The sequence below is a fragment of the Cyprinodon variegatus genome, unplaced genomic scaffold (genome assembly GCF_000732505.1).
Source record: "Cyprinodon variegatus isolate N-32 unplaced genomic scaffold, C_variegatus-1.0 Scaffold136, whole genome shotgun sequence".
Taxonomy (NCBI): domain Eukaryota; kingdom Metazoa; phylum Chordata; class Actinopteri; order Cyprinodontiformes; family Cyprinodontidae; genus Cyprinodon; species Cyprinodon variegatus.
In genome coordinates, this window is record NW_015150589.1 from 838,524 (window position 1) to 841,343 (window position 2,820).

A 2,820-nucleotide genomic window follows, 5' to 3' on the forward strand; every position below is an offset into this window, starting at 1 on the left:
TTCCTACTGTCCCTGAACTGATCATTGTGATCTCCCCTTCAGAGTTTTCGGTTCCGGTTCACCAGTCCGCTGAGGTCCAACAGTGTTACCCATCTGTATATCTCTCAGTCTGTGTTTTTGTAAACCACAATAAACCTGTTAACTTTTTCCCTTGGCTTCTGATTGTGTTTCTGCATGTGGGTCAGATCATACGACTGGGTCGTATGAACCTTATATGGTGCCAAGCTTTAGGGGACTAGGTCGAATTGTCATTTGGTTAGATGCTCCTTCCATTACTTAAGGTTTACACATTTTCAGGGGTAAAAAAGGATATCAATACATGGCAGAGAACTTTATAGTCCACCTCTTATCAAATTTTGATCATTATTACTCACCTTTAGATGAATTGTGGATGACAAAGTTCAGAAAATTGAAGAGTGAACAGGCTCAAACTATGCGCAGACTCCTTTGAGAGTCCGTTCACTGGGTAATGCCTGGTGTTTACTTCCTCTGGTTAACACAAGGAGGCTTCAAGTTTCTCGCAACTACTTTTCACACGCCACCGTCACACGCTGTTGGAGGGGGGCTGATGACCTGTCGTTTTGTATAGGCAAGGCATGTAGGCATGTCTTTTTGTTCTGTTCATTTGCTTTTCAGTTGATGTTCATTAAAATCATTAGATTAATAAATACATGGATAATTTATTGTAATGCACCGGATACGGACCCAAGATTGATCACAACAGGTCAGTGATGATTTAAAAAGTTTATTGAAAAGACAGGTGATAGAAACGCTAATTTTGAGTCGAAACTGTACGATGGACTAACCTGACTACGCATGGAGTCCGGACTCTGAGAACCGGCCAGGAACAGGTAGTGTGTCCAGAGATAGGCTCAGACACCCAGCAGATGAACAGAGGGAATATCCAGCAGGTTTGTCCAGTTTCAGATCCAGGTATAATCTCAAGTAAAACTTGCAGAATGTTGTAGGAGGAGGCAGACAGGCTCAGTAACTTCAGGCAGAGCGGGTCACAAATGTCCTACCCATTATATGGTCCAATGAAAAAACAATGTTACTTTAATTAAAAAAGTTGCTTTAAACAAAAAAAAACTTGACTTCTAGCAAAAAGAAAACATTTTCAATCAAAGAAAAGCAGTGTTCAAATGTATTTTTTTTATTCTCAACTATATTTTTGCATTCAAATATTTCTTTTTCATTGAAGTGAAGGCGTTTTTAATTATACATAAATTGTTTGATTGAAGCAAACTTTTTTAAATCTAATAATAAAGAAACAAATCTACTTTCATCCCTCATACATCAGCGTCACACATAGATTGTTAGCAGTCGATCTCTTCACCAGTTGGTCTATAATACCTGTATGTGCAGCAGACTTAAAGGCTGGTTGTACTCCCGAAGCAGTGTGTCGCAGTGAGCTTGTTGCAGGTATGACGCATATTATGCCAAATATTGAAGCGTGGTCTGCGCTATGTTATTCCATGCTACAACGCTAGAGGAAAAATCACAAACGTGCTGTGGGTCTAGATACGGCCAAGGCAGTGAGGAAGTGGAAAAGGCAAGTTTGTGCAACAACAGAGGGACATGAGGTAGAAAAAAAAAGGTGATCCAGGTGGAAAAAGGGTCCCAGCGTTCTCGTGCATCTCGCTCTTCTAGCTGGTCCATCTTTGTGAGTCGTTTTCCACAGTGGCGGTCATACAAACCAAACAAGCCGGTAAGGTACCAAATAGGAAATACGCACAGTGTAAATCGGATGTAGGTTTGACCAATCAGGGGCCTCCTATCTGTGGCACTATCTGCAGTTACCTACAGTTTTGGAGAGGTGCAGCAGAGTGTCTGCAGAAGGGGAGTTTGGCTCCAGTTCGTTGTTCCATCCGCTCTGATTTTTGTTAAAGATTTTCTCAGAAATCACAGCAGTTTCATTTCCTACGTCTACTTCATGTTGTGTAACAGTGAATACCTCCAAATTAACGGTTTATTACAACCAGTCTCAGAGTGTAATCAGCACCAAAATTACTCGTTTAAGTTTCACAGTTTCTTTAAGCTGTTTCCTATGAAGCATACATTCATTGTCTATGCATATTTTTCAAAGCTGTTATGTGACTGTTGATTTTATGTCTTTGTAACATAGTTAAAATGGTTTAGGTTAAATCCTGCTAAAATGCACCTTCTGCTGGTAAAGTGCATTGCACCTTCACCTTAGGAAGAGCGGGGTATTATGGGTAATACTCAGAACAAAGAATGTCACTGATGAGGAGCTTGTTTTATGCCAGAGACTGAGCTAACCTCGATGCCCATTATGTGAAATGCAGATGGAGATTCAAAGAAAAACAACTGATGCCAGCTTGAGCTCCCAATAATTTATTGCCACCGAGAGAAGCCACCAGATCCACATAGGCCACATATTTATCTGTTGTTTCAGGACACATCGAGCCTTTATGGAATCACTTGAAATGTGAACTTCTATTTTTGTTGTGATTTTTTTTAATGTAGTTTTGGCCCAGTGGGGTAAACCATCTATTTTCTCACATGCTTCACATTTAACTGGTTTTTATATTTGAAAACAGATTTATCGGTTCGTACTTTTCATACAAAGAGTGACAGGAATGGTCTTTATATTTAACACGTTATTCTATAGTATTCTATAGTGGCTGGACATTTTTCCTAATGCTTCTCTGGTTCGATGCAAATTTCAAAACACGCATGCAGCTCTCGATTCTGTCTATTCTGACAAAAATAATTTTTGTACCAAACTAAATTCAACTAGAAAAGCACTTTGAGGGGGCAGACCTTCGCCAAGCAGCAACGTTTGCCCCAAATTATGAA